Raw genomic sequence first — 21,555 nt, forward strand, 5'->3', positions numbered from 1 at the left:
GATGTCATAATCAGACCACTTTTTTCCCTATGGGAGACCAACTAGGAACCTCAGGTGCCGTAAGCTTTTGTTTATTTCTTTTTTGCATTATGATGTCATAATCAGACCACTTTTTTCCCTATGGGAGACCAACTAGGAACCTCAGGTGCCGTAAGCTTTTGTTTATTTCTTTTTTGCATTATGATGTCATAATCAGACCACTTTTTTCCCTATGGGAGACCAACTAAGAACCTCAGGTGCCGTAAGCTTTTGTTTATTTCTTTTTTGCATTATGATGTCATGATCAGACCACTTTTTTCCCTATCCAGAAGCGTCTTGTCTTTTGTCGCAACCAGAGTTTGATATTCTACCAACATTAGCGAGATCGCATTCTCTTAATTTCACTTACGGCCATACCAGTCTGAAAATGCCTGATCTCGTCAGATCTCGGAAGCCATCCAGACTCGGGCCTGGTTAGTACTTGTATGGGAGACCAACTAGGAACCTCAGGTGCCGTAAGCTTTTGTTTATTTCTTTTTTGCATTATGACGTCATAATCAGACCACTTTTTTCCCTATGGGAGACCAACTAGGAACCTCAGGTGCCGTAAGCTTTAGTTTATTTCTTTTTTGCATTATGATGTCATAATCAGACCACTTTTTTCCCTATCCAGAAGCGTCTTGTCTTTTGTCGCAACCAGAGTTTGATATTCTACCAACATTAGCGAGATCGCATTCTCTTAATTTCCCTTACGGTCATACCAGTCTGAAAATGCCTGATGTCGTCAGATCTTGGAAGCCATCCAAACTCGGGCCTGGTTAGTACTTGTATGGGAGACCAACTAGGAACCTCAGGTGCCGTAAGCTTTTGTTTATTTCTTTTTTGCATTATGATGTCATAATCAGACCACTTTTTTCCCTATGGGAGACCAACTAGGAACCTCAGGTGCCGTAAGCTTTTGTTTATTTCTTTTTTGCATTATGATGTCATAATCAGACCACTTTTTTCCCTATGGGAGACCAACTAAGAACCTCAGGTGCCGTAAGCTTTTGTTTATTTCTTTTTTGCATTATGATGTCATGATCAGACCACTTTTTTCCCTATCCAGAAGCGTCTTGTCTTTTGTCGCAACCAGAGTTTGATATTCTACCAACATTAGCGAGATCGCATTCTCTTAATTTCACTTACGGCCATACCAGTCTGAAAATGCCTGATCTCGTCAGATCTCGGAAGCCATCCAGACTCGGGCCTGGTTAGTACTTGTATGGGAGACCAACTAGGAACCTCAGGTGCCGTAAGCTTTTGTTTATTTCTTTTTTGCATTATGACGTCATAATCAGACCACTTTTTTCCCTATGGGAGACCAACTAGGAACCTCAGGTGCCGTAAGCTTTAGTTTATTTCTTTTTTGCATTATGATGTCATAATCAGACCACTTTTTTCCCTATCCAGAAGCGTCTTGTCTTTTGTCGCAACCAGAGTTTGATATTCTACCAACATTAGCGAGATCGCATTCTCTTAATTTCCCTTACGGCCATACCAGTCTGAAAATGCCTGATGTCGTCAGATCTTGGAAGCCATCCAAACTCGGGCCTGGTTAGTACTTGTATGGGAGACCAACTAGGAACCTCAGGTGCCGTAAGCTTTTGTTTATTTCTTTTTTGCATTATGATGTCATAATCAGACCACTTTTTTCCCTATGGGAGACCAACTAGGAACCTCAGGTGCCGTAAGCTTTTGTTTATTTCTTTTTTGCATTATGATGTCATAATCAGACCACTTTTTTCCCTATCCAGAAGCGTCTTGTCTTTTGTCGCAACCAGAGTTTGATATTCTACCAACATTAGCGAGATCGCATTCTCTTAATTTCATTTACGGCCATACCAGTCTGAAAATGTCTGATCTCATCAGACATCGGAAGCCATCCAGACTTGGGCCTGGTTAGTACTTGTATGGGAGACCAACTAGGAACCTCAGGTGCCGTAAGCTTTTGTTTATTTCTTTTTTGCATTATGATGTCATAATCAGACCACTTTTTTCCCTATCCAGAAGCGTCTTGTCTTTTGTCGCAACCAGAGTTTGATATTCTACCAACATTAGCGAGATCGCATTCTCTTAATTTCACTTACTTCCATACCAGTCTGAAAATGCCTGATCTCGTCAGATCTCGGAAGCCATCCAGACTTGGGCCTGGTTAGTACTTGTATGGGAGACCAACTAGGAACCTCAGGTGCCGTAAGCTTTTGTTTATTTCTTTTTTGCATTATGATGTCATAATCAGACCACTTTTTTCCCTATGGGAGACCAACTAAGAACCTCAGGTGCCGTAAGCTTTTGTTTATTTCTTTTTTGCATTATGATGTCATGATCAGACCACTTTTTTCCCTATCCAGAAGCGTCTTGTCTTTTGTTGCAACCAGAGTTTGATATTCTACCAAAATTAGTGAGATCGCATTCTCTTAATTTCACTTACGGCCATACCAGTCTGAAAATGCCTGATCTCGTCAGATCTTGGAAGCCATCCAGACTCGGGCCTGGTTAGTACTTGTATGGGAGACCAACTAGGAACCTCAGGTGCCGTAAGCTTTTGTTTATTTCTTTTTTGCATTATGATGTCATAATCAGACCACTTTTTTTCCTATCCAGAAGCGTCTTGTCTTTTGTCGCAACCAGAGTTTGATATTCTACCAACATTAGCGAGATCGCATTCTCTTAATTTCACTTACGGCCATACCAGTCTGAAAATGCCTGATCTCGTCAGATCTCGGAAGCCATCCAGACTCTGGCCTGGTTAGTACTTGTAGGGGAGACCAACTAGGAACCTCAGGTGCCGTAAGCTTTTGTTTATTTCTTTTTTGCATTATGATGTCATAATCAGACCACTTTTTTCCCTATCCAGAAGCGTCTTGTCTTTTGTCGCAACCAGAGTTTGATATTCTACCAACATTAGCGAGATCGCATTCTCTTAATTTCATTTACGGCCATACCAGTCTGAAAATGTCTGATCTCATCAGACATCGGAAGCCATCCAGACTTGGGCCTGGTTAGTACTTGTATGGGAGACCAACTAGGAACCTCAGGTGCCGTAAGCTTTTGTTTATTTCTTTTTTGCATTATGATGTCATAATCAGACCACTTTTTTCCCTATCCAGAAGCGTCTTGTCTTTTGTCGCAACCAGAGTTTGATATTCTACCAACATTAGCGAGATCGCATTCTCTTAATTTCACTTACTTCCATACCAGTCTGAAAATGCCTGATCTCGTCAGATCTCGGAAGCCATCCAGACTTGGGCCTGGTTAGTACTTGTATGGGAGACCAACTAGGAACCTCAAGAGCCGTAAGCTTTTGTTTATTTCTTTTTTGCATTATGATGTCATAATCAGACCACTTTTTTCCCTATGGGAGACCAACTAAGAACCTCAGGTGCCGTAAGCTTTTGTTTATTTCTTTTTTGCATTATGATGTCATGATCAGACCACTTTTTTCCCTATCCAGAAGCATCTTGTCTTTTGTTGCAACCAGAGTTTGATATTCTACCAAAATTAGCGAGATCGCATTCTCTTAATTTCACTTACGGCCATACCAGTCTGAAAATGCCTGATCTCGTCAGATCTTGGAAGCCATCCAGACTCGGGCCTGGTTAGTACTTGTATGGGAGACCAACTAGGAACCTCAGGTGCCGTAAGCTTTTGTTTATTTCTTTTTTGCATTATGATGTCATAATCAGACCACTTTTTTTCCTATCCAGAAGCGTCTTGTCTTTTGTCGCAACCAGAGTTTGATATTCTACCAACATTAGCGAGATCGCATTCTCTTAATTTCACTTACGGCCATACCAGTCTGAAAATGCCTGATCTCGTCAGATCTCGGAAGCCATCCAGACTCTGGCCTGGTTAGTACTTGTAGGGGAGACCAACTAGGAACCTCAGGTGCCGTAAGCTTTTGTTTATTTCTTTTTTGCATTATGATGTCATAATCAGACCACTTTTTTCCCTATCCAGAAGCGTCTTGTTTTTTGTCGCAACCAGAGTTTGATATTCTACCAACATTAGCGAGATCGCATTCTCTTAATTTCCCTTACGGCCATACCAGTCTGAAAATGCCTGATCTCGTCAGATCTCAGAAGCCATCCAGACTCGGGCCTGGTTAGTACTTGTATGGGAGACCAACTAGGAACCTCAGGTGCCGTAAGCTTTTGTTTATTTCTTTTTTGCATTATGATGTCATAATCAGACCACTTTTTTCCCTATCCAGAAGCGTCTTGTCTTTTGTCGCAACCAGAGTTTGATATTCTACCAACATTAGCGAGATCGCATTCGCTTAATTACACTTACGGCCATACCAGTCTGAAAATGCCTGATCTCGTCAGATCTCGGAAGCCATCCAGACTTGGGCCTGGTTAGTACTTGTATGGGAGACCAACTAGGAACCTCAGGTGTCGTAAGCTTTTGTTTATTTCTTTTTTGCATTATGATGTCATAATCAGACCACTTTTTTCCCTATGGGAGACCAACTAGGAACCTCAGGTGCCGTAAGCTTTTGTTTATTTCTTTTTTGCATTATGATGTCATAATCAGACCACTTTTTTCCCTATCCAGAAGCGTCTTGTCTTTTGTCGCAACCAGAGTTTGATATTCTACCAACATTAGCGAGATCACATTCTCTTAATTTCACTTACGGCCATACCAGTCTGAAAATGCCTGATCTCGTCAGGTTTCGGAAGCCATCCAGACTTGGGCCTGGTTAGTACTTGTATGGGAGACCAACTAGGAACCTCAGGTGCCGTAAGCTTTTGTTTATTTCTTTTTTGCATTATGATGTCATAATCAGACCACTTTTTTCCCTATGGGAGACCAACTAGGAACCTCAGGTGCCGTAAGCTTTTGTTTATTTCTTTTTTGCATTATGATGTCATAATCAGACCACTTTTTTCCCTATCCAGAAGCGTCTTGTCTTTTGTCGCAACCAGAGTTTGATATTCTACCAACATTAGCGAGATCGCATTCTCTTAATTTCATTTACGGCCATACCAGTCTGAAAATGCCTGATCTCGTCAGATATCGGAAGCCATCCAGACTTGGGCCTGGTTAGTACTTGTATGGGAGACCAACTAGGAACCTCAGGTGCCGTAAGCTTTTGTTTATTTCTTTTTTGCATTATGATGTCATAATCAGATCACTTTTTTCCCTATGGGAGACCAACTAGGAACCTCAGGTGCCTTAAGCTTTTGTTTATTTCTTTTTTGCATTATGATGTCATAATCAGACCACTTTTTTCCCTATCCAGAAGCGTCTTGTCTTTTGTCGCAACCAGAGTTTGATATTCTACCAAAATTAGCGAGATTGCATTCTCTTAATTTCACTTACGGCCATACCAGTCTGAAAATGCCTGATCTCGTCAGATCTTGGAAGCCATCCAGACTCGGGCCTGGTTGGTACTTGTATGGGAGACCAACTAGGAACCTCAGGTGCCGTAAGCTTTTGTTTATTTCTTTTTTGCATTATGATGTCATAATCAGACCACTTTTTTCCCTATGGGAGACCAACTAGGAACCTCAGGTGCCGTAAGCTTTTGTTTATTTCTTTTTTGCATTATGATGTCATAATCAGACCACTTTTTTCCCTATCCAGAAGCATCTTGTCTTTTGTCGCAACCAGAGTTTGAAATTCTACCAACATTAACGAGATCGCATTCTCTTAATTTCACTTACGGCCATACCAGTCTGAAAATGCCTGATCTTGTCAGATCTCGGAAGCCATCCAGACTTGGGCCTGGTTAGTACTTGTATGGGAGACCAACTAGGAACCTCAGGTGCTGTAAGCTTTTGTTTATTTCTTTTTTGCATTATGATGTCATAATCAGACCACTTTTTTCCCTATGGGAGACCAACTAGGAACCTCAGGTGCCGTAAGCTTTTGTTTATTTCTTTTTTGCATTATGATGTCATAATCAGACCACTTTTTTCCCTATCCAGAAGCGTCTTGTCTTTTGTCGCAACCAGAGTTTGATATTCTACCAACATTAGCGAGATCGCATTCTCTTAATTTCACTTACGGCCATACCAGTCTGAAAATGCCTGATCTCGTCAGATCTCAGAAGCCATCCAGACTCGGGCCTGGTTAGTACTTGTATGGGAGACCAACTAGGAACCTCAGGTGCCGTAAGCTTTTCTTTATTTCTTTTTTGCATGATGACGTCATAATCAGACCACTTTTTTCCCTATGGGAGACCAACTAGGAACCTCAGGTGCCGTAAGCTTTAGTTTATTTCTTTTTTGCATTATGATGTCATAATCAGACCACTTTTTTCCCTATCCAGAAGCGTCTTGTCTTTTGTCGCAACCAGAGTTTGATATTCTACCAACATTAGCGAGATCGCATTCTCTTAATTTCCCTTACGGCCATACCAGTCTGAAAATGCCTGATCTCGTCAGATCTCGGAAGCCATCCAGACTCGGGCCTGGTTAGTACTTGTATGGGAGACCAACTAGGAACCTCAGGTGCCGTAAGCTTTTGTTTATTTCTTTTTTGCATTATGATGTCATAATCAGACCACTTTTTCCCTATCCAGAAGCGTCTTGTCTTTTGTCGCAACCAGAGTTTGATATTCTACCAACATTAGCGAGATCGCATTCTCTTAATTTCACTTACGGCCATACCAGTCTGAAAATGCCTGATCTCGTCAGATCTCGGAAGCCATCCAGACTCGGGCCTGGTTAGTACTTGTATGGGAGACCAACTAGGAACCTCAGGTGCCGTAAGCTTTTGTTTATTTCTTTTTTGCATTATGATGTCATAATCAGACCACTTTTTTCCCTATGGGAGACCAACTAGGAACCTCAGGTGCCGTAAGCTTTTGGTTATTTCTTTTTTGCATTATGATGTCATAATCAGACCACTTTTTTCCCTATCCAGAAGCGTCTTGTCTTTTGTCGCAACCAGAGTTTGATATTCTACCAACATTAGCGAGATCGCATTCTCTTAATTTCACTTACGGCCATACCAGTCTGAAAATGCCTGATCTCGTCAGATCTCGGAAGCCATCCAGACTCGGGCCTGGTTAGTACTTGTATGGGAGACCAACTAGGAACCTCAGGTGCCGTAAGCTTTTGTTTATTTCTTTTTTGCATTATGACGTCATAATCAGACCACTTTTTTCCCTATGGGAGACCAACTAGGAACCTCAGGTGCCGTAAGCTTTAGTTTATTTCTTTTTTGCATTATGATGTCATAATCAGACCACTTTTTTCCCTATCCAGAAGCGTCTTGTCTTTTGTCGCAACCAGAGTTTGATATTCTACCAACATTAGCGAGATCGCATTCTCTTAATTTCCCTTACGGCCATACCAGTCTGAAAATGCCTGATCTCGTCAGATCTCGGAAGCCATCCAGACTCGGGCCTGGTTAGTACTTGTATGGGAGACCAACTAGGAACCTCAAGTGCCGTAAGCTTTTGTTTATTTCTTTTTTGCATTATGATGTCATAATCAGACCACTTTTTTCCCTATCCAGAAGCGTCTTGTCTTTTGTCGCAACCAGAGTTTGATATTCTACCAACATTAGCGAGATCGCATTCTCTTAATTTCACTTACGGCCATACCAGTCTGAAAATGCCTGATCTCGTCAGATCTCGGAGGCCATCCAGACTCGGGCCTGGTTAGTACTTGTATGGGAGACCAACTAGGAACCTCAGGTGCCGTAAGCTTTTGTTTATTTCTTTTTTGCATTATGATGTCATAATCAGACCACTTTTTTCCCTATCCAGAAGCGTCTTGTCTTTTGTCGCAACCAGAGTTTGATATTCTACCAACATTAGCGAGATCACATTCTCTTAATTTCACTTACGGCCATACCAGTCTGAAAATGCCTGGTCTCGTCAGATCTCGGAAGCCATCCAGACTCGGGCCTGGTTAGTACTTGTATGGGAGACCAACTAGGAACCTCAGGTGCCGTAAGCTTTTGTTTATTTCTTTTTTGCATTATGATGTCATAATCAGACCACTATTTTCCCTATGGGAGACCAACTAGGAACCTCAGGTGCCGTAAGCTTTTGTTTATTTCTTTTTTGCATTATGATGTCATAATCAGACCACTTTTTTCCCTATCCAGAAGCGTCTTGTCTTTTGTCGCAACCAGAGTTTGATATTCTACCAACATTAGCGAGATCGCATTCTCTTAATTTCCCTTACGGCCATACCAGTCTGAAAATGCCTGATCTCGTCAGATCTTGGAAGCCATCCAAACTCGGGCCTGGTTAGTACTTGTATGGGAGACCAACTAGGAACCTCAGGTGCCGTAAGCTTTTGTTTATTTCTTTTTTGCATTATGATGTCATAATCAGACCACTTTTTTCCCTATGGGAGACCAACTAGGAACCTCAGGTGCCGTAAGCTTTTGTTTATTTCTTTTTTTGCATTATGATGTCATAATCAGACCACTTTTTTCCCTATCCAGAAGCGTCTTGTCTTTTGTCGCAACCAGAGTTTGATATTCTACCAACATTAGCGAGATCGCATTCTCTTAATTTCATTTACGGCCATACCAGTCTGAAAATGTCTGATCTCATCAGACATCGGAAGCCATCCAGACTTGGGCCTGGTTAGTACTTGTATGGGAGACCAACTAGGAACCTCAGGTGCCGTAAGCTTTTGTTTATTTCTTTTTTGCATTATGATGTCATAATCAGACCACTTTTTTCCCTATCCAGAAGCGTCTTGTCTTTTGTCGCAACCAGAGTTTGATATTCTACCAACATTAGCGAGATCGCATTCTCTTAACTTCACTTACTTCCATACCAGTCTGAAAATGCCTGATCTCGTCAGATCTCGGAAGCCATCCAGACTTGGGCCTGGTTAGTACTTGTATGGGAGACCAACTAGGAACCTCAGGTGCCGTAAGCTTTTGTTTATTTCTTTTTTGCATTATGATGTCATAATCAGACCACTTTTTTCCCTATGGGAGACCAACTAAGAACCTCAGGTGCCGTAAGCTTTTGTTTATTTCTTTTTTGCATTATGATGTCATGATCAGACCACTTTTTTCCCTATCCAGAAGCGTCTTGTCTTTTGTTGCAACCAGAGTTTGATATTCTACCAAAATTAGTGAGATCGCATTCTCTTAATTTCACTTACGGCCATACCAGTCTGAAAATGCCTGATCTCGTCAGATCTTGGAAGCCATCCAGACTCGGGCCTGGTTAGTACTTGTATGGGAGACCAACTAGGAACCTCAGGTGCCGTAAGCTTTGTTTATTTCTTTTTTGCATTATGATGTCATAATCAGACCACTTTTTTTCCTATCCAGAAGCGTCTTGTCTTTTGTCGCAACCAGAGTTTGATATTCTACCAACATTAGCGAGATCGCATTCTCTTAATTTCACTTACAGCCATACCAGTCTGAAAATGCCTGATCTCGTCAGATCTCGGAAGCCATCCAGACTCTGGCCTGGTTAGTACTTGTAGGGGAGACCAACTAGGAACCTCAGGTGCCGTAAGCTTTTGTTTATTTCTTTTTTGCATTATGATGTCATAATCAGACCACTTTTTTCCCTATCCAGAAGCGTCTTGTCTTTTGTCGCAACCAGAGTTTGATATTCTACCAACATTAGCGAGATCGCATTCTCTTAATTTCATTTACGGCCATACCAGTCTGAAAATGTCTGATCTCATCAGACATCGGAAGCCATCCAGACTTGGGCCTGGTTAGTACTTGTATGGGAGACCAACTAGGAACCTCAGGTGCCGTAAGCTTTTGTTTATTTCTTTTTTGCATTATGATGTCATAATCAGACCACTTTTTTCCCTATCCAGAAGCGTCTTGTCTTTTGTCGCAACCAGAGTTTGATATTCTACCAACATTAGCGAGATCGCATTCTCTTAATTTCACTTACTTCCATACCAGTCTGAAAATGCCTGATCTCGTCAGATCTCGGAAGCCATCCAGACTTGGGCCTGGTTAGTACTTGTATGGGAGACCAACTAGGAACCTCAGGTGCCGTAAGCTTTTGTTTATTTCTTTTTTGCATTATGATGTCATAATCAGACCACTTTTTTCCCTATGGGAGACCAACTAAGAACCTCAGGTGCCGTAAGCTTTTGTTTATTTCTTTTTTGCATTATGATGTCATGATCAGACCACTTTTTTCCCTATCCAGAAGCGTCTTGTCTTTTGTTGCAACCAGAGTTTGATATTCTACCAAAATTAGCGAGATCGCATTCTCTTAATTTCACTTATGGCCATACCAGTCTGAAAATGCCTGATCTCGTCAGATCTTGGAAGCCATCCAGACTCGGGCCTGGTTAGTACTTGTATGGGAGACCAACTAGGAACCTCAGGTGCCGTAAGCTTTTGTTTATTTCTTTTTTGCATTATGATGTCATAATCAGACCACTTTTTTCCTATCCAGAAGCGTCTTGTCTTTTGTCGCAACCAGAGTTTGATATTCTACCAACATTAGCGAGATCGCATTCTCTTAATTTCACTTACGGCCATACCAGTCTGAAAATGCCTGATCTCGTCAGATCTCGGAAGCCATCCAGACTCTGGCCTGGTTAGTACTTGTAGGGGAGACCAACTAGGAACCTCAGGTGCCGTAAGCTTTTGTTTATTTCTTTTTTGCATTATGATGTCATAATCAGACCACTTTTTTCCCTATCCAGAAGCGTCTTGTCTTTTGTCGCAACCAGAGTTTGATATTCTACCAACATTAGCGAGATCGCATTCTCTTAATTTCCCTTACGGCCATACCAGTCTGAAAATGCCTGATCTCGTCAGATCTCAGAAGCCATCCAGACTCGGGCCTGGTTAGTACTTGTATGGGAGACCAACTAGAAACCTCAGGTGCCGTAAGCTTTTGTTTATTTCTTTTTTGCATTATGATGTCATAATCAGACCACTTTTTTCCCTATCCAGAAGCGTCTTGTCTTTTGTCGCAACCAGAGTTTGATATTCTACCAACATTAGCGAGATCGCATTCGCTTAATTACACTTACGGCCATACCAGTCTGAAAATGCCTGATCTCGTCAGATCTCGGAAGCCATCCAGACTTGGGCCTGGTTAGTACTTGTATGGGAGACCAACTAGGAACCTCAGGTGCCGTAAGCTTTTGTTTATTTCTTTTTTGCATTATGATGTCATAATCAGACCACTTTTTTCCCTATGGGAGACCAACTAGGAACCTCAGGTGCCGTAAGCTTTTGTTTATTTCTTTTTTGCATTATGATGTCATAATCAGACCACTTTTTTCCCTATCCAGAAGCGTCTTGTCTTTTGTCGCAACCAGAGTTTGATATTCTACCAACATTAGCGAGATCACATTCTCTTAATTTCACTTACGGCCATACCAGTCTGAAAATGCCTGATCTCGTCAGGTCTCGGAAGCCATCCAGACTTGGGCCTGGTTAGTACTTGTATGGGAGACCAACTAGGAACCTCAGGTGCCGTAAGCTTTTGTTTATTTCTTTTTTGCATTATGATGTCATAATCAGACCACTTTTTTCCCTATGGGAGACCAACTAGGAACCTCAGGTGCCGTAAGCTTTTGTTTATTTCTTTTTTGCATTATGATGTCATAATCAGACCACTTTTTTCCCTATCCAGAAGCGTCTTGTCTTTTGTCGCAACCAGAGTTTGATATTCTACCAACATTAGCGAGATCGCATTCTCTTAATTTCATTTACGGCCATACCAGTCTGAAAATGCCTGATCTCGTCAGATATCGGAAGCTATCCAGACTTGGGCCTGATTAGTACTTGTATGGGAGACCAACTAGGAACCTCAGGTGCCGTAAGCTTTTGTTTATTTCTTTTTTGCATTATGATGTCATAATCAGACCACTTTTTTCCCTATGGGAGACCAACTAGGAACCTCAGGTGCCTTAAGCTTTTGTTTATTTCTTTTTTGCATTATGATGTCATAATCAGACCACTTTTTTCCCTATCCAGAAGCGTCTTGTCTTTTGTCGCAACCAGAGTTTGATATTCTACCAAAATTAGCGAGATTGCATTCTCTTAATTTCACTTACGGCCATACCAGTCTGAAAATGCCTGATCTCGTCAGGTCTTGGAAGCCATCCAGACTCGGGCCTGGTTGGTACTTGTATGGGAGACCAACTAGGAACCTCAGGTGCCGTAAGCTTTTGTTTATTTCTTTTTTGCATTATGATGTCATAATCAGACCACTTTTTTCCCTATGGGAGACCAACTAGGAACCTCAGGTGCCGTAAGCTTTTGTTTATTTCTTTTTTGCATTATGATGTCATAATCAGACCACTTTTTTCCCTATCCAGAAGCATCTTGTCTTTTGTCGCAACCAGAGTTTGAAATTCTACCAACATTAACGAGATCGCATTCTCTTAATTTCACTTACGGCCATACCAGTCTGAAAATGCCTGATCTCGTCAGATCTCGGAAGCCATCCAGACTTGGGCCTGGTTAGTACTTCTATGGGAGACCAACTAGGAACCTCAGGTGCTGTAAGCTTTTGTTTATTTCTTTTTAGCATTATGATGTCATAATCAGACCACTTTTTTCCCTATGGGAGACCAACTAGGAACCTCAGGTGCCGTAAGCTTTTGTTTATTTCTTTTTTGCATTATGATGTCATAATCAGACCACTTTTTTCCCTATCCAGAAGCGTCTTGTCTTTTGTCGCAACCAGAGTTTGATATTCTACCAACATTAGCGAGATCGCATTCTCTTAATTTCACTTACGGCCATACCAGTCTGAAAATGCCTGATCTCGTCAGATCTCAGAAGCCATCCAGACTCGGGCCTGGTTAGTACTTGTATGGGAGACCAACTAGGAACCTCAGGTGCCGTAAGCTTTTCTTTATTTCTTTTTTGCATGATGACGTCATAATCAGACCACTTTTTTCCCTATGGGAGACCAACTAGGAACCTCAGGTGCCGTAAGCTTTAGTTTATTTCTTTTTTGCATTATGATGTCATAATCAGACCACTTTTTTCCCTATCCAGAAGCGTCTTGTCTTTTGTCGCAACCAGAGTTTGATATTCTACCAACATTAGCGAGATCGCATTCTCTTAATTTCACTTACGGCCATACCAGTCTGAAAATGCCTGATCTCGTCAGATCTCGGAAGCCATCCAGACTCGGGCCTGGTTAGTACTTGTATGGGAGACCAACTAGGAACCTCAGGTGCCGTAAGCTTTTGTTTATTTCTTTTTTGCATTATGATGTCATAATCAGACCACTTTTTTCCCTATCCAGAAGCGTCTTGTCTTTTGTCGCAACCAGAGTTTGATATTCTACCAACATTAGCGAGATCGCATTTTCTTAATTTCCCTTACGGCCATACCAGTCTGAAAATGCCTGATCTCGTCAGATCTCGGAAGCCATCCAGACTTGGGCCTGGTTAGTACTTGTATGGGAGACCAACTAGGAACCTCAGGTGCCGTAAGCTTTTGTTTATTTCTTTTTTGCATTATGATGTCATAATCAGACCACTTTTTTCCCTATGGGAGACCAACTAGGAACCTCAGGTGCCGTAAGCTTTTGGTTATTTCTTTTTTGCATTATGATGTCATAATCAGACCACTTTTTTCCCTATCCAGAAGCGTCTTGTCTTTTGTCGCAACCAGAGTTTGATATTCTACCAACATTAGCGAGATCGCATTCTCTTAATTTCACTTACGGCCATACCAGTCTGAAAATGCCTGATCTCGTCAGATCTCGGAAGCCATCCAGACTTGGGCCTGGTTAGTACTTGTATGGGAGACCAACTAGGAACCTCAGGTGCCATAAGCTTTTGTTTATTTCTTTTTTGCATTATGATGTCATAATCAGACCACTTTTTTCCCTATGGGAGACCAACTAGGAACCTCAGGTGCCGTAAGCTTTTGTTTATTTCTTTTTTGCATTATGATGTCATAATCAGACCACTTTTTTCCCTATCCAGAAGCGTCTTGTCTTTTGTCGCAACCAGAGTTTGATATTCTACCAACATTAGCGAGATCGCATTCTCTTAATTTAATTTACGGCCATACCAGTCTGAAAATGCCTGATCTCATCAGATATCGGAAGCCATCCAGACTTGGGCATGTTTAGTACTTGTATGGGAGACCAACTAGGAACCTCAGGTGCCGTAAGCTTTTGTTTATTTCTTTTTTGCATTATGATGTCATAATCAGACCACTTTTTTCCCTATGGGAGACCAACTAGGAACCTCAGGTGCCGTAAGCTTTTGTTTATTTCTTTTTTGCATTATGATGTCATAATCAGACCACTTTTTTCCCTATCCAGAAGCGTCTTGTCTTTTGTCGCAACCAGAGTTTGATATTCTACCAACATTAGCGAGATCGCATTCTCTTAATTTCACTTACGGCCATACCAGTCTGAAAATGCCTGATCTCGTCAGATCTCGGAAGCCATCCAGACTCGGGCCTGGTTAGTACTTGTATGGGAGACCAACTAGGAACCTCAGGTGCCGTAAGCTTTTGTTTATTTCTTTTTTGCATTATGACGTCATAATCAGACCACTTTTTTCCCTATGGGAGACCAACTAGGAACCTCAGGTGCCGTAAGCTTTTGTTTATTTCTTTTTTGCATTATGATGTCATAATCAGACCACTTTTTTCCCTATCCAGAAGCGTCTTGTCTTTTGTCGCAACCAGAGTTTGATATTCTACCAACATTAGCGAGATCGCATTCTCTTAATTTCCCTTATGGCCATACCAGTCTGAAAATGCCTGATCTCATCAGATCTCGGAAGCCATCCAGACTCGGACCTGGTTAGTACTTGTATGGGAGACCAACTAGGCACCTCAGGTGCCGTAAGCTTTTGTTTATTTCTTTTTTGCATTATGATGTCATAATCAGACCACTTTTTTCCCTATCCAGAAGCGTCTTGTCTTTTGTCGCAACCAGAGTTTGATATTCTACCAACATTAACGAGATCGCATTCTCTTAATTTCACTTACGGCCATACCAGTCTGAAAATGCCTGATCTCGTCAGATCTCGGAAGCCATCCAGACTTGGGCCTGGTTAGTACTTGTATGGGAGACCAACTAGGAACCTCAGGTGCCGTAAGCTTTTGTTTATTTCTTTTTTGCATTATGATGTCATAATCAGACCACTTTTTTCCCTATGGGAGACCAACTAAGAACCTCAGGTGCCGTAAGCTTTTGTTTATTTCTTTTTTGCATTATGATGTCATAATCAGACCACTTTTTTCCCTATCCAGAAGCGTCTTGTCTTTTGTCGCAACCAGAGTTTGATATTCTACCAACATTAGCGAGATCGCATTCTCTTTATTTCACTTCCGGCCATACCAGTCTGAAAATGCCAGATCTCGGAAGCCATCCAGACTCGGGCATGGTTAGTACTTGTATGGGAGACCAACTAGGAACCTCAGGTGCCGTAAGCTTTTGTTTATTTCTTTTTTGCATTATGATGTCATAATCAGACCACTTTTTTCCCTATCCAGAAGCGTCTTGTCTTTTGTCGCAACCAGAGTTTGATATTCTACCAACATTAGCGAGATCGCATTCTCTTAATTTCACTTACGGCCATACCAGTCTGAAAATGCCTGATCTCATCAGATCTTGGAAGCCATCCAGACTCGGGCCTGGCTAGTACTTGTATGGGAGACCAACTAGGAACCTCATGTGCCGTAAGCTTTTGTTTATTTCTTTTTTGCATTATGATGTCATAATCAGACCACTTTTTTCCCTATCCAGAAGCGTCTTGTCTTTTGTCGCAACCAGAGTTTGATATTCTACCAACATTAGCGAGATCGCATTCTCTTAATTTCACTTACGGCCATACCAGTCTGAAAATGCCTGATCTCATCAGATCTCGGAAGCCATCCAGACTCGGACCTGGTTAGTACTTGTATGGGAGACCAACTAGGAACCTCAGGTGCAGTAAGCTTTTGTTTATTTCTTTTTTGCATTATGATGTCATAATCAGACCACTTTTTTCCCTATCCAGAAGCGTCTTGTCTTTTGTCGCAACCAGAGTTTGATATTCTACCAACATTAGCGAGATCGCATTCTCTTAATTTCACTTACGGCAATACCAGTCTGAAAATGCCTGATCTCGTCAGATCTCGGAAGCCATCCAGACTCTGGCCTGCTTAGTATTTGTATGGGAGACCAACTAGGAACCTCAGGTGCCGTAAGCTTTTGTTTATTTCTTTTTTGCATTATGATGTCATAATCAGACCACTTTTTTCCCTATCCAGAAGCATCTTGTCTTTTGTCGCAACCAGAGTTTGATATTCTACCAACATTAACGAGATCGCATTCTCTTAATTTCACTTACGGCCATACCAGTCTGAAAATGCCTGATCTCGTCAGATCTCGGAAGCCATCCAGACTTGTCCCTGGTTAGTACTTGTATGGGAGACCAACTAGGAACCTCAGGTGCCGTAAGCTTTTGTTTATTTCTTTTTTGCATTATGATGTCATAATCAGACCACTTTTTTCCCTATCCAGAAGCGTCTTGTCTTTTGTCGCAACCAGAGTTTGATATTCTACCAACATTAGCGAGATCGCATTCTCTTAATTTCACTTACGGCCATACCAGTCTGAAAATGCCAGATCTCGTAAGCCATCCAGACTCGGGCCTGGTTAGTACTTGTATGGGAGACCAACTAGGAACCTCAGGTGCCGTAAGCTTTTGTTTATTTCTTTTTTGCATTATGATGTCATAATCAGACCACTTTTTTCCCTATGGGAGACCAACTAGGAACCTCAGGTGCCGTAAGCTTTTGTTTATTTCTTTTTTTCCATTATGATGTCATAATAAGACCACTTTTTTCCCTATCCAGAAGCGTCTTGTCTTTTGTCGCAACCAGAGTTTGATATTCTACCAACATTAGCGAGATCGCATTCTCTTAATTTCACCTACGGCCATACCAGTCTGAAAATGCCTGATCTCGTCAGATCTCGGAAGCCATCCAGACTCGGGTCTGGTTAGTACTTGTATGGGAGACCAACTAGGAACCTCAGGTGCCGTAAGCTTTTGTTTATTTCTTTTTTGCATTATGATGTCATAATCAGACCACTTTTTTCCCTATGGGAGACCAACTAGGAACCTCAGGTGCCGTAAGCTTTTGTTTATTTCTTTTTTGCATTATGATGTCATAATCAGACCACTTTTTTCCGTATCCAGAAGCGTCTTGTCTTTTGTCGCAACCAGAGTTTGATATTCTACCAACATTAGCGAGATCGCATTCTCTTAACTTTCCTTACAGCCATACCAGTCTGAAAATGCCTGATCTCGTCAGATCTCAGAAGCCATCCAGACTTGGGCCTGGTTAGTACTTGTATGGGAGACCAACTAGGAACCTCAGGTGCCGTAAGCTTTTGTTTATTTCTTTTTTGCATTATGATGTCATAATCAGACCACTTTTTTCCCTATCCAGAAGCGTCTTGTCTTTTGTCGCAACCAGAGTTTGATATTCTACCAACATTAGTGAGATCGCATTCTATTAATTTCACTTACGGCCATACCAGTCTGAAAATGCCTTATCTCGTCAGATCTCGGAAGCCATCCAGACTCTGGCCTGGTTAGTACTTGTATGGGAGACCAACTAGGAACCTCAGGTGCCGTAAGCTTTTGTTTATTTCTTTTTTGCATTATGATGTCATAATCAGACCACTTTTTTACCTATCCAGAAGCGTCTTGTCTTTTGTCGCAACCAGAGTTTGATATTCTACCAACATTAGCGAGATCGCATTCTCTTAATTTCGCTTACGGCCATACCAGTCTGAAAATGCCTGATCTCGTCAGATCTCGGAAGCTATCCAGACACGGGCCTGGTTAGTACTTGTATGGGAGACCAACTAGGAACCTCAGGTGCCGTAAGCTTTTGTTTATTTCTTTTTTGCATTATGATGTCATAATCAGACCACTTGTTTCCCTATCCAGAAGCATCTTGTCTTTTGTCGCAACCAGAGTTTGATATTCTACCAACATTAGCGAGATCGCATTCTCTTAATTTCACTTACGGCCATACCAGTCTGAAAATGCCTGATCTCGTCAGATCTCGGAAGCCAACCAGACTCGGGCCTCGTTAGTACTTGTATGGGAGACCAACTAGGAACCTCAGGTGCCGTAAGCTTTTGTTTATTTCTTTTTTGCATTATGATGTCATAATCAGACCATTTTTTTCACAATGGGAGACCAACTAGGAACCTCAGGTGCCGTAAGCTTTTGTTTATTTCTTTTTTGCATTATGATGTCATAATCAGACCACTTTTTTCCCTATCCAGAAGCGTCTTGTCTTTTGTCGCAACCAGAGTTTGATATTCTACCAACATTAGCGAGATCGCATTCTCTTAATTTCACTTACGGCCATACCAGTCTGAAAATGCCTGATCTCGTCAGATCTCGGAAGCCATTCAGACTTGGGCCTGGTTAGTACTTGTATGGGAGACCAACTAGGAACCTCAGGTGCCGTAAGCTTTTGTTTATTTCTTTTTTGCATTATGATGTCATAATTAGACCACTTTTTTCCCTATGGGAGACCAACTAGGAACCTCAGGTGCCGTAAGCTTTTGTTTATTTCTTTTTTGCATTATGATGTCATAATCAGACCACTTTTTTCCCTATCCAGAAGCGTCTTGTCTTTTGTCGCAACCAGAGTTTGATATTCTACCAACATTAGCGAGATCGCATTCTCTTAATTTCATTTACGGCCATACCAGTCTGAAAATGCCTGATCTCATCAGATATCGGAAGCCATCCAGACGTGGGCCTGGTTAGTACTTGTATGGGAGACCAACTAGGAAACTCAGGTGCCGTAAGCTTTTGTTTATTTCTTTTTTGCATTATGATGTCATAATCAGACCACTTTTTTTCCCTATGGGAGACCAACCAGGAACCTCAGGTGCCGTAAGCTTTTGTTTATTTCTTTTTTGCATTATGATGTCATAATCAGACCACTTTTTTCCCTATCCAGAAGCATCTTGTCTTTTGTCGCAACCAGAGTTTGATATTCTACCAACATTAACGAGATCGCATTCTCTTAATTTCACTTACGGCCATACCAGTCTGAAAATGCCTGATCTCGTCAGATCTCGGAAGCCATCCAGATTTGGGCCTGGTTAGTACTTGTATGGGAGACCAACTAGGAACCTCAGGTGCCGTAAGCTTTTGTTTATTTCTTTTTTGCATTATGATGTCATAATCAGACCACTTTTTTCCCTATGGGAGACCAACTAGGAACCTCAGGTGCCGTAAGCTTTTGTTTATTTCTTTTTTGCATTATGATGTCATAATCAGACCACTTTTTTCCCTATCCAGAAGTGTCTTGTCTTTTGTCGCAACCAGAGTTTGATATTCTACCAACATTAGCGAGATCGCATTCTCTTAATTTCACTTACGGCCATACCAGTCTGAAAATGCCTGATCTCGTCAGATCTCGGAAGCCATCCAGACTTGGGCCTGGTTAGTACTTGTATGGGAGACCAACTAGGAACCTCAGGTGCCGTAAGCTTTTGTTTATTTCTTTTTTGCATTATGATGTCATAATCAGACCACTTTTTTCCCTATCCAGAAGCGTCTTGTCTTTTTCGCAACCAGAGTTTGATATTCTACCAACATTAGCGAGATCGCATTCTCTTAATTTCACTTACGGCCATACCAGTCTGAAAATGCCTGATCTCGTCAGATCTCGGAAGCCATCCAGACTCGGGCCTGGTTAGTACTTGTATGGGAGACCAACTAGGAACCTCAGGTGCCGTAAGCTTTTGTTTATTTCTTTTTTGCATTATGATGTCATAATCAGACCACTGTTTTCCCTTTCCACAAGCGTCTTGTCTTCTGTCGCAACCAGAGTTTGATATTCTACCAACATTAGCGAGATTGCATTCTCTTAATTTCCCTTACTGCCATACCAGTCTGAAAATGCCTGATCTCGTCAGATCTCAGAAGCCATCCAGACTCGGGCCTGGTTAGTACTTGTATGGGAGACCAACTAGGAACCTCAGGTGCCGTAAGCTTTTGTTTATTTCTTTTTTGCATTATGATGTCATAATCAGACCACTTTTTTCCCTATCCAGAAGCGTCTTGTCTTTTGTCGCAACCAGAGTTTGATATTCTACCAACATTAGCGAGATCGCATTCTCTTAATTTCCCTTATGGCCATACCAGTCTGAAAATGCCTGATCTCATCAGATCTCGGAAGCCATCCAGACTCGGACCTGGTTAGTACTTGTATGGGAGACCAACTAGGCACCTCAGGTGCCGTAAGCTTTTGTTTATTTCTTTTTTGCATTATGATGTCATAATCAGACCACTTTTTTCCCTATCCAGAAGCGTCTTGTCTTTTGTCGCAACCAGAGTTTGATATTCTACCAACATTAGCGAGATCGCATTCTCTTTATTTCACTTACGGCCATACCAGTCTGAAAATGCCAGATCTCGGAAGCCATCCAGACTCGGGCATGGTTAGTACTTGTATGGGAGACCAACTAGGAACCTCAGGTGCCGTAAGCTTTTGTTTATTTCTTTTTTGCATTATGATGTCATAATCAGACCACTTTTTTCCCTATCCAGAAGCGTCTTGTCTTTTGTCGCAACCAGAGTTTGATATTCTACCAACATTAGCGAGATCGCATTCTCTTAATTTCACTTACGGCCATACCAGTCTGAAAATGCCTGATCTCATCAGATCTTGGAAGCCATCCAGACTCGGGCCTGGCTAGTACTTGTATGGGAGACCAACTAGGAACCTCATGTGCCGTAAGCTTTTGTTTATTTCTTTTTTGCATTATGATGTCATAATCAGACCACTTTTTTCCCTATCCAGAAGCGTCTTGTCTTTTGTCGCAACCAGAGTTTGATATTCTACCAACATTAGCGAGATCGCATTCTCTTAATTTCACTTACGGCCATACCAGTCTGAAAATGCCTGATCTCATCAGATCTCGGAAGCCATCCAGACTCGGACCTGGTTAGTACTTGTATGGGAGACCAACTAGGAACCTCAGGTGCAGTAAGCTTTTGTTTATTTCTTTTTTGCATTATGATGTCATAATCAGACCACTTTTTTCCCTATCCAGAAGCGTCTTGTCTTTTGTCGCAACCAGAGTTTGATATTCTACCAACATTAGCGAGATCGCATTCTCTTAATTTCACTTACGGCAATACCAGTCTGAAAATGCCTGATCTCGTCAGATCTCGGAAGCCATCCAGACTCTGGCCTGCTTAGTATTTGTATGGGAGACCAACTAGGAACCTCAGGTGCCGTAAGCTTGTGTTTATTTCTTTTTTGCATTATGATGTCATAATCAGACCACTTTTTTCCCTATCCAGAAGCATCTTGTCTTTTGTCGCAACCAGAGTTTGATATTCTACCAACATTAACGAGATCGCATTCTCTTAATTTCACTTACGGCCATACCAGTCTGAAAATGCCTGATCTCGTCAGATCTCGGAAGCCATCCAGACTTGTCCCTGGTTAGTACTTGTATGGGAGACCAACTAGGAACCTCAGGTGCCGTAAGCTTTTGTTTATTTCTTTTTTGCATTATGATGTCATAATCAGACCACTTTTTTCCCTATCCAGAAGCGTCTTGTCTTTTGTCGCAACCAGAGTTTGATATTC

The 21,555-nt window shown here is 41.7% G+C and overlaps 68 pseudogenes; all 68 read left to right on the forward strand.

Moving 5' to 3' along the window:
- The first annotated feature begins 382 nt into the window (after positions 1–382).
- LOC134593608 (5S ribosomal RNA) lies at positions 383–501 on the forward strand (annotated as a pseudogene).
- Positions 502–726: 225 nt separating this feature from the next.
- On the forward strand, positions 727–845 carry LOC134589362 (5S ribosomal RNA; annotated as a pseudogene).
- A 316-nt stretch (positions 846–1,161) lies between these two features.
- Positions 1,162–1,280, forward strand: LOC134593620 (5S ribosomal RNA; annotated as a pseudogene).
- Positions 1,281–1,505: 225 nt separating this feature from the next.
- LOC134589201 (5S ribosomal RNA) lies at positions 1,506–1,624 on the forward strand (annotated as a pseudogene).
- A 225-nt stretch (positions 1,625–1,849) lies between these two features.
- LOC134587742 (5S ribosomal RNA) lies at positions 1,850–1,968 on the forward strand (annotated as a pseudogene).
- Positions 1,969–2,102: 134 nt separating this feature from the next.
- Positions 2,103–2,221, forward strand: LOC134587932 (5S ribosomal RNA; annotated as a pseudogene).
- Positions 2,222–2,446: 225 nt separating this feature from the next.
- Positions 2,447–2,565, forward strand: LOC134596048 (5S ribosomal RNA; annotated as a pseudogene).
- Positions 2,566–2,699: 134 nt separating this feature from the next.
- On the forward strand, positions 2,700–2,818 carry LOC134588157 (5S ribosomal RNA; annotated as a pseudogene).
- A 134-nt stretch (positions 2,819–2,952) lies between these two features.
- On the forward strand, positions 2,953–3,071 carry LOC134587743 (5S ribosomal RNA; annotated as a pseudogene).
- Positions 3,072–3,205: 134 nt separating this feature from the next.
- On the forward strand, positions 3,206–3,324 carry LOC134589327 (5S ribosomal RNA; annotated as a pseudogene).
- Positions 3,325–3,549: 225 nt separating this feature from the next.
- On the forward strand, positions 3,550–3,668 carry LOC134596049 (5S ribosomal RNA; annotated as a pseudogene).
- Positions 3,669–3,802: 134 nt separating this feature from the next.
- On the forward strand, positions 3,803–3,921 carry LOC134588158 (5S ribosomal RNA; annotated as a pseudogene).
- A 134-nt stretch (positions 3,922–4,055) lies between these two features.
- On the forward strand, positions 4,056–4,174 carry LOC134588487 (5S ribosomal RNA; annotated as a pseudogene).
- A 134-nt stretch (positions 4,175–4,308) lies between these two features.
- Positions 4,309–4,427, forward strand: LOC134594577 (5S ribosomal RNA; annotated as a pseudogene).
- Positions 4,428–4,652: 225 nt separating this feature from the next.
- LOC134597165 (5S ribosomal RNA) lies at positions 4,653–4,771 on the forward strand (annotated as a pseudogene).
- Positions 4,772–4,996: 225 nt separating this feature from the next.
- Positions 4,997–5,115, forward strand: LOC134596924 (5S ribosomal RNA; annotated as a pseudogene).
- Positions 5,116–5,340: 225 nt separating this feature from the next.
- LOC134597606 (5S ribosomal RNA) lies at positions 5,341–5,459 on the forward strand (annotated as a pseudogene).
- A 225-nt stretch (positions 5,460–5,684) lies between these two features.
- On the forward strand, positions 5,685–5,803 carry LOC134596236 (5S ribosomal RNA; annotated as a pseudogene).
- Positions 5,804–6,028: 225 nt separating this feature from the next.
- Positions 6,029–6,147, forward strand: LOC134594763 (5S ribosomal RNA; annotated as a pseudogene).
- A 225-nt stretch (positions 6,148–6,372) lies between these two features.
- LOC134594648 (5S ribosomal RNA) lies at positions 6,373–6,491 on the forward strand (annotated as a pseudogene).
- Positions 6,492–6,624: 133 nt separating this feature from the next.
- On the forward strand, positions 6,625–6,743 carry LOC134593632 (5S ribosomal RNA; annotated as a pseudogene).
- Positions 6,744–6,968: 225 nt separating this feature from the next.
- Positions 6,969–7,087, forward strand: LOC134593644 (5S ribosomal RNA; annotated as a pseudogene).
- Positions 7,088–7,312: 225 nt separating this feature from the next.
- On the forward strand, positions 7,313–7,431 carry LOC134597324 (5S ribosomal RNA; annotated as a pseudogene).
- Positions 7,432–7,565: 134 nt separating this feature from the next.
- Positions 7,566–7,684, forward strand: LOC134596189 (5S ribosomal RNA; annotated as a pseudogene).
- Positions 7,685–7,818: 134 nt separating this feature from the next.
- Positions 7,819–7,937, forward strand: LOC134595555 (5S ribosomal RNA; annotated as a pseudogene).
- Positions 7,938–8,162: 225 nt separating this feature from the next.
- LOC134587725 (5S ribosomal RNA) lies at positions 8,163–8,281 on the forward strand (annotated as a pseudogene).
- A 226-nt stretch (positions 8,282–8,507) lies between these two features.
- On the forward strand, positions 8,508–8,626 carry LOC134587744 (5S ribosomal RNA; annotated as a pseudogene).
- Positions 8,627–8,760: 134 nt separating this feature from the next.
- LOC134587933 (5S ribosomal RNA) lies at positions 8,761–8,879 on the forward strand (annotated as a pseudogene).
- Positions 8,880–9,104: 225 nt separating this feature from the next.
- Positions 9,105–9,223, forward strand: LOC134596050 (5S ribosomal RNA; annotated as a pseudogene).
- A 133-nt stretch (positions 9,224–9,356) lies between these two features.
- Positions 9,357–9,475, forward strand: LOC134589047 (5S ribosomal RNA; annotated as a pseudogene).
- Positions 9,476–9,609: 134 nt separating this feature from the next.
- Positions 9,610–9,728, forward strand: LOC134587745 (5S ribosomal RNA; annotated as a pseudogene).
- A 134-nt stretch (positions 9,729–9,862) lies between these two features.
- Positions 9,863–9,981, forward strand: LOC134587934 (5S ribosomal RNA; annotated as a pseudogene).
- Positions 9,982–10,206: 225 nt separating this feature from the next.
- On the forward strand, positions 10,207–10,325 carry LOC134597004 (5S ribosomal RNA; annotated as a pseudogene).
- Positions 10,326–10,458: 133 nt separating this feature from the next.
- On the forward strand, positions 10,459–10,577 carry LOC134588159 (5S ribosomal RNA; annotated as a pseudogene).
- Positions 10,578–10,711: 134 nt separating this feature from the next.
- LOC134595747 (5S ribosomal RNA) lies at positions 10,712–10,830 on the forward strand (annotated as a pseudogene).
- Positions 10,831–10,964: 134 nt separating this feature from the next.
- Positions 10,965–11,083, forward strand: LOC134598203 (5S ribosomal RNA; annotated as a pseudogene).
- A 225-nt stretch (positions 11,084–11,308) lies between these two features.
- Positions 11,309–11,427, forward strand: LOC134595031 (5S ribosomal RNA; annotated as a pseudogene).
- A 225-nt stretch (positions 11,428–11,652) lies between these two features.
- Positions 11,653–11,771, forward strand: LOC134594511 (5S ribosomal RNA; annotated as a pseudogene).
- Positions 11,772–11,996: 225 nt separating this feature from the next.
- On the forward strand, positions 11,997–12,115 carry LOC134588064 (5S ribosomal RNA; annotated as a pseudogene).
- A 225-nt stretch (positions 12,116–12,340) lies between these two features.
- On the forward strand, positions 12,341–12,459 carry LOC134594419 (5S ribosomal RNA; annotated as a pseudogene).
- Positions 12,460–12,684: 225 nt separating this feature from the next.
- LOC134594774 (5S ribosomal RNA) lies at positions 12,685–12,803 on the forward strand (annotated as a pseudogene).
- A 225-nt stretch (positions 12,804–13,028) lies between these two features.
- Positions 13,029–13,147, forward strand: LOC134593655 (5S ribosomal RNA; annotated as a pseudogene).
- A 134-nt stretch (positions 13,148–13,281) lies between these two features.
- On the forward strand, positions 13,282–13,400 carry LOC134594192 (5S ribosomal RNA; annotated as a pseudogene).
- Positions 13,401–13,625: 225 nt separating this feature from the next.
- LOC134595553 (5S ribosomal RNA) lies at positions 13,626–13,744 on the forward strand (annotated as a pseudogene).
- Positions 13,745–13,969: 225 nt separating this feature from the next.
- On the forward strand, positions 13,970–14,088 carry LOC134588077 (5S ribosomal RNA; annotated as a pseudogene).
- A 225-nt stretch (positions 14,089–14,313) lies between these two features.
- On the forward strand, positions 14,314–14,432 carry LOC134593666 (5S ribosomal RNA; annotated as a pseudogene).
- Positions 14,433–14,657: 225 nt separating this feature from the next.
- On the forward strand, positions 14,658–14,776 carry LOC134587748 (5S ribosomal RNA; annotated as a pseudogene).
- A 134-nt stretch (positions 14,777–14,910) lies between these two features.
- Positions 14,911–15,029, forward strand: LOC134598215 (5S ribosomal RNA; annotated as a pseudogene).
- A 468-nt stretch (positions 15,030–15,497) lies between these two features.
- Positions 15,498–15,616, forward strand: LOC134598404 (5S ribosomal RNA; annotated as a pseudogene).
- A 134-nt stretch (positions 15,617–15,750) lies between these two features.
- Positions 15,751–15,869, forward strand: LOC134597473 (5S ribosomal RNA; annotated as a pseudogene).
- A 134-nt stretch (positions 15,870–16,003) lies between these two features.
- On the forward strand, positions 16,004–16,122 carry LOC134588855 (5S ribosomal RNA; annotated as a pseudogene).
- A 134-nt stretch (positions 16,123–16,256) lies between these two features.
- Positions 16,257–16,375, forward strand: LOC134588094 (5S ribosomal RNA; annotated as a pseudogene).
- A 469-nt stretch (positions 16,376–16,844) lies between these two features.
- LOC134597902 (5S ribosomal RNA) lies at positions 16,845–16,963 on the forward strand (annotated as a pseudogene).
- A 225-nt stretch (positions 16,964–17,188) lies between these two features.
- LOC134595451 (5S ribosomal RNA) lies at positions 17,189–17,307 on the forward strand (annotated as a pseudogene).
- Positions 17,308–17,441: 134 nt separating this feature from the next.
- Positions 17,442–17,560, forward strand: LOC134588792 (5S ribosomal RNA; annotated as a pseudogene).
- A 134-nt stretch (positions 17,561–17,694) lies between these two features.
- Positions 17,695–17,813, forward strand: LOC134597090 (5S ribosomal RNA; annotated as a pseudogene).
- A 134-nt stretch (positions 17,814–17,947) lies between these two features.
- Positions 17,948–18,066, forward strand: LOC134594790 (5S ribosomal RNA; annotated as a pseudogene).
- Positions 18,067–18,291: 225 nt separating this feature from the next.
- On the forward strand, positions 18,292–18,410 carry LOC134595562 (5S ribosomal RNA; annotated as a pseudogene).
- A 225-nt stretch (positions 18,411–18,635) lies between these two features.
- Positions 18,636–18,754, forward strand: LOC134597448 (5S ribosomal RNA; annotated as a pseudogene).
- Positions 18,755–18,980: 226 nt separating this feature from the next.
- LOC134595037 (5S ribosomal RNA) lies at positions 18,981–19,099 on the forward strand (annotated as a pseudogene).
- Positions 19,100–19,324: 225 nt separating this feature from the next.
- On the forward strand, positions 19,325–19,443 carry LOC134598226 (5S ribosomal RNA; annotated as a pseudogene).
- Positions 19,444–19,576: 133 nt separating this feature from the next.
- On the forward strand, positions 19,577–19,695 carry LOC134593680 (5S ribosomal RNA; annotated as a pseudogene).
- A 134-nt stretch (positions 19,696–19,829) lies between these two features.
- On the forward strand, positions 19,830–19,948 carry LOC134596721 (5S ribosomal RNA; annotated as a pseudogene).
- Positions 19,949–20,082: 134 nt separating this feature from the next.
- LOC134587749 (5S ribosomal RNA) lies at positions 20,083–20,201 on the forward strand (annotated as a pseudogene).
- Positions 20,202–20,578: 377 nt separating this feature from the next.
- On the forward strand, positions 20,579–20,697 carry LOC134598405 (5S ribosomal RNA; annotated as a pseudogene).
- Positions 20,698–20,831: 134 nt separating this feature from the next.
- LOC134597474 (5S ribosomal RNA) lies at positions 20,832–20,950 on the forward strand (annotated as a pseudogene).
- Positions 20,951–21,084: 134 nt separating this feature from the next.
- LOC134588856 (5S ribosomal RNA) lies at positions 21,085–21,203 on the forward strand (annotated as a pseudogene).
- Positions 21,204–21,337: 134 nt separating this feature from the next.
- Positions 21,338–21,456, forward strand: LOC134588095 (5S ribosomal RNA; annotated as a pseudogene).
- The last annotated feature ends 99 nt before the right edge of the window (positions 21,457–21,555 follow it).

The sequence above is a fragment of the Pelobates fuscus genome, chromosome 2, assembly GCF_036172605.1.
Source record: "Pelobates fuscus isolate aPelFus1 chromosome 2, aPelFus1.pri, whole genome shotgun sequence".
Lineage (NCBI taxonomy): Eukaryota > Metazoa > Chordata > Amphibia > Anura > Pelobatidae > Pelobates > Pelobates fuscus.